Here is a 13,571-nt window from a genome sequence, read left to right on the forward strand (position 1 = left end):
ACGAAGAATTCACAACTGAACTCCCTTCTTAAAAAACGGATTTGTGGTGGTTGTTGTTGGTTGGGGGGCCGGGGTTGCAATTCACCTCATCCATGTGATTATTCATTTGCTGAATTTGAGTGGAAGGGAAATCTGAGACTCACCCGGAGAGAGGAGCCTTTTACGGAGTCTCCCATCTGGGGAGCAGATTTATGAGGCCTTTTGAGACCCAGAATAACTTTACCACGATGAAGCCCAAGGCAGGCCTGCCCCTCCCCCCAGGCCCCCCAAAATGAGTGTGGGGGGCTCCGCGAAACCGAAATGCAGAAAGATCCCCAGATGGAAGGGTTCGAGAGGCATTACAGTTGAGACCTGGAAAAAAACAAACTTTTAAAGCTAGTTAAATAGAACTGAGCTGTACTTTCACTGCAGATTTTTTTTTTTTTAATGACTTCTCAAACAGGCAGCTGCTCCAGGCTTTAGAAGCTCAATTTGAAATACGGGGAAGGAAGTGACAGAGTGATGTGACAGGGCAGCTGCCAGTCGCCAGCGACCCTGTGCAGGCTGTTGCAGAGGCGAGCCAGGGCCAGGAGCCCAGCATCGTGCGTGCCCGAGTGGGTGGCTCCCCTGGGGACCCCATGTGGACCAGCCAACAGAAAGATCCGCAGCTTGATGAGCCCTGAAATGGGGGTAAAAGGGAGCGATTTAATAGCAAGATCCGAAGCAGGAAGCAAAGTAGCTTTGCCACGGGTTTGTTGTCAGAAACCTCTTTCCCGTCCTGTTTTTTGTTTGGCATCACAGTGGAGCCAGCGCTCTCCTGGGCGACTGGAGGAGTGGTAGCCCTCAGTGCCAGAGATGACACAGGATAGACAACAGCAGACACAACTGAAAGCAGGGGCTCCCCCAGCACAGCAGGGGTGTGATGTGTGGGCTGCAGTTGGCAGCACAGAAGGCTGAACCTCCCCCCACCAGGATCCATTGTGTCAGTACGCAAAATGGGACACACACACACACACACACACACACACACACACACACACACACACACAGCGGAAGACGATCCAGCCCGAAAAAGGAAGGAAATTCTGACACAGGCTACACCGTGGATGAAACGTGAGGACATTATGCGCCGTGAAACAAGCAGCCCCGGAAGGAGAAACACTGCTTTATTCCAGCGATATGAGGTCCCCAGAGCTCATCAGACACACAGAGACAGAAAGGAGAAGGCTGGTTGCCAGAGGCTGGGAAGGGATGATGGGGACTTAGTGGGGACGGAGGTTCCCAGTGGGAAGATGAAGAAGCTCGGGGCATGAGGTGCTCAACAATGTGCATTATACCCTCAGCCGCACACAGCAAAATGGCTAAACTGGCAACTTGGATGGTACCTCTATTTTAGCAGAATAGGACAATAAGCAGGAGTTCCTGCTGGGGCGCAGCGGGGTCATCGGCATCTTGGGAGCACAGGGACGCAGGTTCCAGCCCCGGTCTGGTACAGTGGGTTAAGGATCCAGCATTGCCGCAGCTGCGGTGTCGGTCACAGCTACAGCCTGGGTCTGATCCCTGGTCCCTGGCCCGAAAGTCCATATGCCTCGAAGCAGCCAAAAAAAAAAAAAAAAAAAAAAGAGGAAAAGAAAAATAAGCAGGCAAAGCACCTTTTTCGTGAATTCAACAAGCACACAAACTTCTAGTCCATGCTAAGGACACATATGCGAACAAGGCCAAACACTGAGAAAACTGGATTCATTATCCAGTTCAGCTTTGGTTCACATGCTGCCAAACCTCACCCTGAAAATGAAAATAAGTCCACGTAATTATTTAAATATTTTCATCCCGAAGTTTGGACCCTTGAAAATTACATAGTTCCCCATTTTTTTTTTTGTTTTGTGTTTTTAGGGCCACCCCTCAGGCACATGGGAGTTCCCAGGCTAGGGGTCGAATCAGAGCTGCAGCTGCCGGTCTACACCACAGCCACAGCAATGCAGGATCCCAGCCTCATCTTCAACCTACACCACAGCTCACGGCAACACCGGATCCTTAACCCACTGAGCAAGACCAGGGATCGAACCCGCATCTTCATCAATGCTAACAGTTTTCGTTACCACTGAGCCACAATGGGAACTCCAGTTCCCAAATCTGATTTGCTTCTATGCTAATTTAATTTCCTGGCTCTCATGATGTTTGCTTGTGGCCAAAAATGTGTTTGCAAACAATGGACTCAAGTGTCTTTCAGGGTAGCACGCTCCATCCGAGTCAGATACAACCTTGACCCCAGCACCTTCCCGAGAGCCCTGCCTCTGGCTCCTCTGAACCTCCCACTCCAGCCTAAGGGAGCGGCCTGGTGGAGACAGGCTCCCTTCCGGTGGGAGAGGGGGAAGGGAAGGCCCTGCCAGGGAGACGCGCTAGGCAACCTTCAGTTAAAAATAAATCCCGATCTCTTTAAGTTTCAGTTCATGAAACAGGGCATGGCGGCCAGTGCTGGTGAGACGAGCCAGACCCGCGTGGATTCCAGCCCTGACTCGGCATGGTGCTGGTCCCGTGATCCTGGCCAGGAGCAGGCTCCTGAACCTTGTACTCTCCCGCTGCAAGTGGGGGAAATCAGTGTCATTTCAGAGGGCAGAGTTCCCCACAGGAGGGGCTTGGGGGAGGGAGGGAGGCACACGCACCCTGCCCCCACCCCTTCACAGAGCCCTGCGGGGGAGGGGGGCAGAAGGACAGGTGGCAGTGGCCACAATGACCAGTAAGTACAACACATCCTACAGCCAAAGATGGTCCAGTTATCACAGCTTGGGGAGCATTTAAGGAGAACAGGTGCCGAAGACATCCGGCAGGGTACCAGATACGTGGTCAATACTATAACTACTAGCTTCCTTCAGCCCCTAAACAAAAGGCTTTTGAGTGCAGACCATTCTGGCTGGAGTCTATAATCCTTTCCACCTCCTGTCAAATCTCCCCTTCAGAAGAACACAGAGAGCACCTAAAACCTGGGGCTTAGCCTTCATCACACACATACTCACTGGCAGGTAGTATTTCTTGAGCGTCTTTTTTTTTTTTGGCTGCACCTGCAGCACACAAAAGTCTCCAGGCCAGGGATCAAAACTGCACCACAGGAATTCTGTCGTGGCTCAGCAGGAACGAACCTCACTAGTATCCATGAGGATGGGTCGATCCCTGGACTTGCTCAGGGGGTTAAGGATCCTGTGTTGCCATGAGCTGGGGTGTAGATCGCAGACACAGCTCAGATCCCAAGTTGCTGTGGCTGCGGTGTAAACCAGCAGCTGCAGCTCCGATTGGACCCCTAGGCTGGGAACTTCATATGCCCCAGGTGTGGCCCCTAAAAAGACAAAAAAAAAAAAAATGTGCCACTGCAGTGACTGGAGCTGCTGCAGTGACAACTTGGATCTTTAACCTGCTAAGCCACAAGGGAACTCCGAGCATCTTTTTTTTTTTTTTAATTATTAAAATCTAGTTGATTGAGGAGTTCCTGCTGTGGCACAATGGGTTCAGAGGTGTCTCTGCAGTGCCGGAACACAGGTTCGATCCCTGACCTGGTTCCATGGGTTAAAGGATCTAGCATTGCCACAGCTGTGGCTTAGGTCACAACTGCAGCAGAGATCGGATCCTTGGCCCAAGAACTCCATATGTCTCGAGGCAGTGCCCCCCCGCAAAAAAAAAAAGAAAAAAAAATGTTTAAGTGTGGTTGTTTGACAATTCTGTGTTAATTTCGGCTGTGCAGCAAAGTGATTCAGTATATACATACTTTCCTTTGTTTATTCTTTTCCATTAAGGCTTATTATTACAGGATGTTGGCTATGATTCCCCGTGCTCGACAGTAGCTGCTTGTTGTTTATCCATCCTCTGTCTTCTAGATTCCTGAGCAGGTGGCCTGGGTCTGACTGAGGCTGCAGAAATCAGACCAGGAACAGAGGGCTTGCTTCACGGGAGGCAGGTAGACCCAGATGTGCGTACGGTGGGCGTCTGCTTCCTCGCCGAGGGCTGAAATGACACAGACCTCGGAGCGCAAAGGCCCTGGCGGCTTAACCACTGATTCTTTCGTAGCGGTAACTCCCGCTTCCTCCACGCACCTGGATGGCTCGCGAGCCAACCCGACTGGCACCGTTAACTCAGGTAACGTGCTCAGGGCCGGAAGGTCGTTCAGGCCTCCTTTTGAACCCAGAGCTGAGCTCAGGCCCTAAGGAAAGGCTCCTTCGTGTGATGGCGAGAAGCACATCATAAACGTTAGCGAGACGTGGCTTTAAATACTGGCTGAGTCACTTCACCGTGGGGTGACCTCGGTCAAGAACCTAAACTGCCTGGGGCTCCGTTTCCTCCTCCCCTAAACCAGGAAGGAAACACACTCAACCGTTCTGTGCAGCTTTCCAGGGTCAGAGCGCGTAGCACCAGGCTTAGCGCACAGTAACTGCTCAATAAATAAGGAATGAGATCACGGGGGAGCCAGACCCAGCTCACGGCAAGAGGACCCTGCATCCCCGAGCGTTTTGCCCTCCGATAGGCGCCGTGTGCTGAGAGGCTTAGACGCACGACTCTCTCCAGCCTCATCCGGCTTTGACGAGGTCAATGTCATGTTTCCATAGATGAGAAAACCCAGGCTTGGGAAAGTGAAGCACCCTGCGTAAGACCACAGAGCCAGGATTCGAAGCCCGCTTCGGGTACCTGAAACGACTGCTGCCTCTCCCCCGAGGAGGGGCGTTGAAGCCGCCTCTCCCAAATGACGGCGTCCTGGTAACGCCACTCACCTCCCTGGCCGAGTGAGAGGCTCCCCGGATGGGATGGATCCGGAAGGGGCCGGTGGACCGTGCACAGTGATGGCATGAAAAGGCCTGAATCCTCCCTAGAGACACACCGTCTAGCAGGAAAGGAGGGCAGGACTCGCCTAAGTAACCCCGTGAGGACAGTACAGAGCAGGGCCGAAGCGGGACCAAGAGGCTTGTTTTCTTCTTTTCTCTTCTTTCCTCTGGGGGTGGACTAGGAGCCTGTACCCCAGACAGCGGGCCACATCAGGCATCACCCTCAGGGAACCTTTTTTTCTTTTTACGGCCGCACCTGCAGCATATGGAAGTTCCCAGGCTAGAGGTCAAATCAGAGCTGCAGCTGCCGGCCTACATCACAGCCACAGCAACACCAGATCCAAGTCACATCTGTGGCCTACACCACAGCTCACAGCAATGCCAGATCCTTAACCCACTGAGCAAGGCCAGGGATGGAACCCACGTCCTCATGGATACCATTTGGGTTCATTACCACTGAGCCACAACAGGAACTCCTACCTTGGTTCTTAACCCATTGAGCCACAATAGAAATGCCAAGACCTTTTTTTATTTTTTGGCTGTGCCCATGGCATGTGGAGGTTCCCAGGCATGCCAAGGATGGAACCTGCGCCACAGCAGTGACAACGCCAGATCCTTAACCTGACGAGCCACCAGGGAACTCCAAAGAGTCTTTAAAAGAACACACTTCAAAGTAATTTTTAAAAAGGGGGGGTTCCCATCATGACTCAGCAGTTAACAAATCTGACTGGCATCCATGAGGATGCAGGTTCGATCCCTGGCCTCGCTTAGTGGGTTAAGGATCCGGTGTTGCTGTGAGCTGTGGTATAAGTCACAGATGCGGCTCAGATCCTGCATTGCTATGGCCCTAGTATAGCCTGGCGGCTCCAGCTCCAATTGGACCCCTAGTCTGGGAACCTCCATATGCTGCGGGGGCAGCCCTAAAAAGAGAGAAAGACAAAAAATTTTTAAAAATAAAAAAGAATACATTTGCTCTGACTTTAGTTCACTTTGGCAGGGGTGGCTTTGTGAGAACTAGCTAGACCACACACATGGACTCTATTCTCTTTGTATTCGCTTTGAATTACATATTATTCAGACAACACGCATCTCACGTGAGTTGCCATCGTCCTAAGGACAGCAGGGAGTGAGCAGGACTGGCTTTGCAGGCGGAGGGGCTGGGGAAGCCCTGGGAATGGCAGGCCTGGCAAAGACGGGATCAGGTTGAGGAGGGTCGTCAAAGCCAGGGGTCCAGCCCCCACCCCCACCCCAAGCCCATGCCTGCAGCCCCGGAGCAGGACAGGGCCAGGGACCCTCCGGTCTGTGTGGAACATGCTCAGGAGACTCGCCACCCACCGCCACCCCCTCTTTCCGGGGGCTCCGGTGGGGTGTGTGCCTGGGGTGTGTTCACAGAGGCGGGGTTTCCCATCACTTAGGACTTTAGCTGCGAGAACGGAATCCTCTTCGTTTCAGAGCAGGTCCTGACACCAAGGGTTACGTGTCGAGTCCCCTTTTCCACGAAGACGTGGTATCATCATGGTTTGCTGCACACGGGTCCACCTGAGCTTGTCCAGTGCGGCCTCGATCTGTCCATCACTGGTCCTAGCCTACCTGGGCCCACAGCTGAAGCTCACAGACCCTTCCTGCCAGCCCAGCCTGGCTTTCGTGTCCAGAATCAGGACCGGCCCTGGGCAGGAGGGTTTATGGACATTGTCCCCCTCCCTCCGCCTCTTCCACCTCTGCCCCTGTCTCAGCAGAGGCGATTTCATGTTCCAGAAGGGAAATGTAGGGCAGGGGCACGGGCTCCAGGGCTGCCCCGGGCACCACGCTCCTGCCCAACGCTTCCGCTCTGGAACATCAAATTGCCTCTCGTTCCCTCGGTCTGGAAATCCTGGAATTTCTGGAGCGCTGCTTAGTGTCCCAGTTCTTCCCAAATCCCCCGAGGACAGGGGCTCTGCGTTGCTTCAGCCAGGCATGGGGCCGCTGCTCTGGGGACCCACCACGCCACGAGCCGCTCGGACACTGGCTCTGCGTGTGGTCGCCTTGCCACCTTGGCCTCTGCTAACGGGGCCAGGTGTCAGACTTACCCCAGCGCAGCCACCTGGAGACCAGCCTGGTAGGTGCCCTGTGACCCCCTCACTGTTAAGGGCCTTTAAATATAACGCACCTGGAGAGGAGCTCCAGGGAGCAGGTGGTGACAGGAAATAGAGAGCCGGATGAAAATGGCAGAAAGCAGGAGCCGTGAGGCAGCAGAGAGAAGAGATGGGGGGAGAACCCCAATGGTGGGAAATCACCACTTCTGAGGGGAGAACAACCATTGCTAGGGTAACACTCGACCTTGAACAAGCTCCCCGTTCCCCAAGAGGCCTAGGGAAGCATCTCCAGCCTTCCCTCCTTCTCTGACTGTCCTTCCACCAAACCCCCAGCACCTGCAGCAACCAGCCTTGGTCTGCAGTCTCCCCACCTGAAATAGCCAGACTCACTCAGCAAGCATCCCTTCCAGGGACCAGGGCCCACCCCTGAGCCACGGTTGGGCCTTGCCTCCCCCTGTGTCCACTGAGTCACGCCCACACCTGTCCCGAGAGCACGGCAGCCTGTGGCCCTCACCAGCTCCCAGCAACATCACAGACCCTGTAACAGAAATCCCTGAGCTCCACGCTGTCCTAGCCTCTTCTGGAAAGGGACAGAACCGTCTCTGTGGTTACTTCCTCATCCATGAGCTGAAAGTGACCAAACCTGCTCCACACGCCCACAGAGGCACCTGGAGCCACTGATGAGGTGATGGGAGGGCGTGGTCCAGCCACGGCTGCAGGAGGAAGTAGCATCGCCTTGGTGATGGAGTGCCATCCCCCATCCGTGCCCCTGGCCCACCCCCGCTGATGTACTTCTGGTGCCTCCTGCCCACCTTGACCTTCCCTCCATCCCACCTGCTCTGGGGCTCCAGTCCTGCCTCCAGACCCACAAGGCACGCCGTCTGCAGCTCCTCCTTGCACAGTCACCTCGAGTCTTCCAGGGCAGTTGCTGCATTTCAGAGGCTGAGAAATGTGGTTGAAAGAGCTGGAAAAACAAATGATACATGTAGGACTCTCCTTCGGTTTCCCGTCAGCCTCCTCTCCCGCCACCTCCGCAGGAGGCACTGCCCCTTCCTTCATAAGCAGCTGGCACATGAGAATCACCTGGGCCAAAGCCCAAGCCGATTACACAGACTCACTTGGAAAAGGGCCCAACATCAGAGCAAAGTCCCCAGGTAACTCTAATGAGGCCCAGGGGAGGCACCACTGCCCGCCAACCACACTGCGGTTCCAGAGCCTGGATTCTAGCATCTTCCAGGGAGCTTGGCTGCCACATCTCTCTCTCTCTCCAGGACTGTGCCTCGCTGCCTCACTGCTCCCATCCTGCCCCCACTTTATCCTCTGAGCCCCGGTCCCCTGCTGGCTTTTCCCTGTGGCTCACATCACTGTGCCCAGCGGCTCTCCCTTGCCCAGAGTCGAATAAGCATTCATGGGTGTGGACTTTTCTTCCTTTTTGGCCACACTCACAGCCTGCAGAACTCCCCAAGCCAGGGATCAAACTCGAACCACAGCAGTAACCCAAGCCACTGCAGGGACAGCACCAGATCCTTCACCCATGGCACCACAAGAGAACTGCAGGGATGTGAGCTTTTAATCTTGCAGGTGGACAAAGCCGTCTCCAGGATGCAGAGTCTCCCCTTGACCTCATTCTCTTTCCTCCTTTCTCCCCGAGCCAACCACGAACCGGTGGTCCCTGCCACCACCCTCCACACCGTCAGCAGGAGGACACCTGCCCTTGCAAAGCCAGAGAGCCCCTCCCACCATCTGTGTGCAGCCGCCCCAGCCCTTGGGCTTCCTGCTCAGTGAGGAGGACTCTGGAACTGTGGTTTGTCGGTAAGACTTCCCTGCTCTTGGGTAAACACAGGAGGATTCTTCAGGCACCCTCCCGTTTTGGAGACACAATAGATCAAAGCGGAGTCCAAAGAAAGAAGAAAGGGTGGGTCGGGTCCCACCTGGGGAGCGCCTGCCCCAGGACTGAGGATCTGAAGGGATCTTTTCCTTCTGTGGCAAGTGAGCTGGAAGGGAGTTCCGCCTGGACCCAAGGCACAGGTCAGAGAGGAGCAGCGCGCACACACCGCAGACCTCGGGGACAGCAGGGCTCAGCCCAGGCCACCACGATCCAGCACGAAACCCAGCAAAGCAAGTCCCACAGCTGCTTCGGATTCCGGTGTCTATTAGTTATGTTAACCCCCTGCTGCGTCTAGTAAGCGCACCTCGCATTATGTCTAAAAGCAATGTGCACGCCGTCATTGAAAACGCTTTATCGCTAGAGTTCCAGCAGCTTAAGAACACGACTAGTGGAGTTCCCCTCGTGGCAGAGTGGTTAATGAATCCGACTAAGAACCATGAGGTTGAGGGTTCAAACCCTGGCCTCGATCAGTGGGTTAAGGATCTGGGGTTGCCATGAGCTGTGGTGCAGGTCGCAGACTCGGCTCGGATCTGGCATTGCTGTGGCTCTGGTGTAGGCCGGTGGCTACAGCTCGGATTAGACCTCTAGCCTGAGAAGCGCCACAGGCCGTGGATGCGGCCCCAAAAAGACCAAAAAAAAAGACAAAAAAAAAAAAAAAAAGAACACGACTAGTACCCCCGAGGATGTGGGTTCGATCCTTGGCCTCGCTCAGTGCGTTAAGGATCCAGCGATACCATGAGCTGTGATGTAGGTCACAGATGCAGCTGGGATCCCTTGTTGCTGTGGCTGTGGTGTAGGCCGGCAGCTATAGCTCCGATTCCATCCCTAGCCTGGGAACCTCCATATGCCGTGGGTGCGGCCCTAAAAAGCAAAGGAAAGTGAAGGAAAAGAAAATAAAACACTTTACTTTATTGCTGAAAAAAAAAAGATAACCATCATCCGACAACACAGCATCCCCACCAAACCTTCAATTTATAAAAAATGCAGAGCCGGCAAAGCACAATAAAATGAGCTGTGCCTCTACTTCTTAAGGAAACGCAGAGAAAAGCCCCGTGGGCCATGCCCTGTAACTGAACAAAGAATCAGAAACTCGTTGGTCTGGACCCGGGATGGAGCCACATGGACGGTCGCCTCCCTGCGACAGACACTGTCACATACACACCTATAGCCTGCAGGTGCTGCCGAATTCTCAAAGCCGGTCCTGAAGGTAAGTCATAGCTCACGACTCACCCTTCAGTCGCTCGCTCCCCGAGGATGAGCTCAACGCCCTCTCCACGTGAAATGAGAACACGCAGGGTCGTGACACAGCCCCCACCTGGGGACCCCAGAGTCTAGAGGGGAGGACAAAGCATAACAGGTTATACAGTGACGCCAGTGGTTTTAAAAAAAGTAAGGAGTTCCCACTGTCATGCAGCAGAAACGAATCTGACTAGGAACCATGAAGGCGCATGTTCAATCCCTGGCCTCGCTCAGTAGGTTAAGGATCTGGTGTTGCCCTGAGCTGTGGTGTAGGTCGCAGACGCGGCTCGGATTCTGCATCACTGTGGCTGTGGTGTAGGCCGGCAGCTGCAGCTCCGATTCAACCCCTAGCCTGGGAACCTCCACATGACACAGGTGTGCCCTAAAAAGACAAAAAGACCAAAAATAAAAATAAAAATAAGAAAGCATTGCTAAGTGGCACAGAGAGGGACCCACCTGGGGGCCAAGAGCTAAGGCGAGGTTTATGGTCCTGAGGTCACTCCAGCGCCCAGGACAAAAGGAGGTCGGTCCCCTTCACCTTTTTTTTTTTTCCCGTTTCCCACACAGTTAATCTACTGAAATTGGGAACTCAGAGATCACCCCTTTGAAGGTTTCTCGGCAGAGCCGGGAAAGGTTGTCCTGTTCCCCCTGGAGCGCTGGGCACATCCATTCCCACAGATCCTCCAGTGCCTCGGGCTCCCACAGGCTCAAGAGAACGTCCCTCTGAAAGCGGAAGCAGAACCTTCGCGGCCGTGTGGCTTTCCCTCTCCCGGGTGACTCGCATAATTAAGCACGTGCTGGGGCTCAGCAGCCCGGACTCCGTCTCTGTCGCACTCCATCCTTCTTCACCCTTCCCAGGCCCTGTTGTTTTTCCTCCGACGGAGTCCCCTCCACCTCTGATGCCCCTTTCGCCCCGCCCCACGGCATCGGCCCACCTCGGATCCCCAAGCCCCACCAAGCAACTGTCTTGTCACTGTAACCATGTCCATCTTATAACTGAGAGCATGTGAGCACAGCCTGGAAAGGACTGATGATAAGGAGCCACTCGGGAAGGGTTCAAGGAGGACTGTGGTTTAGGGAAAAAAGGGAGATGATGGGTCTGGAATCTGCTGCGAGTTCAGGGAGGCCTCCAATCCCTTTTTGTCTTTTTAGGGCCGCACCCGTGGCACATGGAAGTTCCCAGGCTAGGGGTTGAATCGGAATTCTAATGTGTTTAGAGCAGGAAGACCAGCCCCCAGGCTCTGCTGGTCCGTCTGGCCAACAGGCCCGGGAACATTCCTGGTTTGGCCCATCTCACCTCCCCTCCTGCTAACATTATGTGAGAACCAGGAAAGCTCAGCCTGCAGCCGTGTGTGTGTGTGTGTGTGTGTGCGTGTGAGTGTGTGTGTGTGTGTGTGTGTGTGTAGGGCATGCCACGTGGCCCCTCCATGCTCTGTCTTCGCTGAACAGATGGTTCACACCCAGTCTGCTCTGGCCGGAACCAAAGGCACTGCATATCTAAAAGCACACCCCTCGGTGGTGGGGGTATCTTCCTAAGTGTCGGAGGAAGGCGGTTTCTGAATTAGATGACTGCTCCTGATACTTGGCCGTGCATTCTGGAAGGCTCAAAAAACGAAGACGTGGGGCCACTGGAAACGTGCCATGTGGGCAGTGGGTCTACTAGCACCCCCCCTTTAAACAAATAACAGTATCTTGGAGTTTCTATGGGGGTGCAACGGGATCAGCAGCATCTTGGGACACAGGTTCCATCCCCCACCCCGCAGAGTGGATTAAGGATCCAGCAGGGTCACAGCTGTGGCTCAGGTCGCATCCCCTCAGATCTGATCCCTGCCCCGGGAACTCCATATGCCGTGGGGTGGCTAAAAATATAAAAAATAAATAAGATAAAAAATAAAAATATCTTTCTCTGTCATCAACATTTAATGCCTCCTTTCCCACAAACCTATTTGTTCCACCCACTCAATAGATCTAAGAAATTGTATGGCGTTTCCGTCGTGGTGCAGTGGTTAACGAATCCGACTAGGAACCATGAGGTTGCGGGTTCGATCCCTGCCCTTGCTCAGTCGGTTAAGGATCCGGAGCTGCTGTGAGCTGTGGTGTAGGTCGCAGACGCGGCTCGGATCCCGAGCTGCTGTGGCTCTGGCGTAGGCCGGTGGCTACAGCTCCAATTCGACCCCTAGCCTGGGAACTTCCATATGCCGCGAGAGTGGCCCTAGAAAAGGCAAAAAGACAAAAAAAAAAAAAAAAAAAAAAAAATTTGTGCTTACTGCTGCGGCTCGGATCATTGCTGTGGTGAGGGTTCGATTCCTAGCCCAGGAATTTTCTCATGCCCCAGGTGCAGCTAAAAAGAATAAAATAAGAAACTGTGCTGAGCTTTATGCCTGGAAACAGACCTTGCGGGCCATTTGCAAGTGACTGTGAAGCTTACGCTCCTCCTCCACCCACCCCCCAACAAACGGATTTGCATTTGCTTTCTGTTAAATTAATGAAGATTTGCTTGGACTACGTAATACCCAGAAAAAGGTAACCAGTGATAGTCTTCATAAACACTGTTTCATGAAGGGACAACAGGCAGGGAAAAAAAAAAAAAAAATACTTGAACAAGAAGCAATTTTCAGACTTCCCGCTGTCCAGGTATGAGACATCTTTTGTCTCCTGAAACATTAATTTTCTGTGAAAAATAAGGCCACTGGACAAAATAATCTCTATGACCCTTTCTGCTCCAAAACACTACGATCTTTCCAATGTACTGCATTCTTTCCCACTCAGCTTCCATCACTTATTTCCAGTGCAGTTAACAGGAATTGAATGTATGCTGAAAGCAAAATCCTGTAATCAACCATTACAATGCAATACCCAGTAAAGATTAAGTCAGTTTTAAAAATATGAAGGAAAAATCCATGCATTTCAGAAAAGAAACACCAGTAGCTGATAAGTACATGAAAAGATGCTCAATTTCACTAGGGATCAGAAAGACTAAAATTACAATGAGTTGCCATTTTTCTTCCTCTAAACTGATAAAAATATAAAAGAGTGATAATAAATATTGGCAAGGATGTGCAGAAACAGCAGTATAATGCATACATTTTGGAGGCCAATTTTGTATTATCTACGGAAAGGCAAAAGCTTGGTACCATTTAACCTGGACCCAAATGGTCACTATTCATACGCGTTACATCATTACGTGTAATTTTAAAAAGTCCTTTATATTGTACCCATACAAATGGGTATTGATAGACACGGAGAGGAAGTTATAGTCGAGATGCTTTGCCAAGGGGAAAAAAGCACGTGACCAAGAAGCCTGTAAAGTGCGGTCCTGTGTCTGTAAACCTCCGCTTCTTCCTCGTCTGTCTCTTGCTACGTATGAGCTGCGTGCGTGAAAACAGGTTTGCACATGCACGCGTACACATCCACGTGGCGAAAGACCCGGGGCCCCCCAGGAGGGGACTGGGTTGAGGGAAGCCTGCAGAGGCACGGGGGCCACGTGTGGTGACACAGATGGAGCACGGGGACATCCCAACAGTAGACATCGAGGGGTGTTCGTACTTGCTGCTGTACAATTTTCTGACAGTCGGCAGGAGGCCTTTT

The 13,571-nt window shown here is 53.0% G+C and overlaps 1 long non-coding RNA gene across 2 annotated transcripts in view; it reads right to left on the minus strand.

Moving 5' to 3' along the window:
* Nucleotides 1-421: 421 nt before the first annotated feature.
* LOC102165101 (uncharacterized) overlaps nucleotides 422-13,571 on the minus strand; it is a 28,614-nt gene continuing 15,464 nt past the window's right edge. Inside the window, exons 3-5 of one of the 2 annotated variants that reach the window (XR_014809151.1) lie at nucleotides 7,691-7,820; nucleotides 1,365-3,972; nucleotides 422-658 (exon numbers count right to left, since the gene is read on the minus strand). This is a non-coding gene — a long non-coding RNA (uncharacterized LOC102165101). Of the gene's footprint in view, nucleotides 659-1,364; nucleotides 3,973-4,870; nucleotides 5,041-7,690; nucleotides 7,821-13,571 lie in introns of those variants that run through there. The other variant, XR_002346281.2, reaches the window with a different exon arrangement.

This window comes from Sus scrofa, chromosome 7 (assembly GCF_054392235.1).
Source record: "Sus scrofa isolate SSC_HxYL_T2T_F1_AM1 chromosome 7, Sscrofa_HxYL_maternal_Yorkshire_Landrace_v2.0, whole genome shotgun sequence".
In the NCBI taxonomy this organism is placed as follows: Eukaryota; Metazoa; Chordata; class Mammalia; order Artiodactyla; family Suidae; genus Sus; species Sus scrofa.